This window comes from Alligator sinensis, unplaced genomic scaffold (assembly GCF_000455745.1).
Source record: "Alligator sinensis unplaced genomic scaffold, ASM45574v1 scaffold876_1, whole genome shotgun sequence".
Classification (NCBI taxonomy): Eukaryota; Metazoa; Chordata; order Crocodylia; family Alligatoridae; genus Alligator; species Alligator sinensis.
The window spans coordinates 984,633-984,837 of record NW_005841938.1 but is presented as its reverse complement, the minus strand read 5'-3'; positions in this window follow the sequence as shown (position 1 = coordinate 984,837).

Here is a 205-nt window from a genome sequence, read left to right as displayed (position 1 = left end):
ATTCCTGCAGAGTCCTGCTGCTGTGATTTTGGACTGTAAATCCCAGACCCCAGGGGCAGCAGAAAGAGGAAGTGAACACATCTGGCACCCCCCAGCTTCTGGCCTGAGGCACTGCAGGCATGCTGCTGCATTTCCTGAATCAAAGGTAAATGTCTGTTCACTTCTGTTTCAATTTAATCTGTGCATCTTAGACTAACCTGCAAAA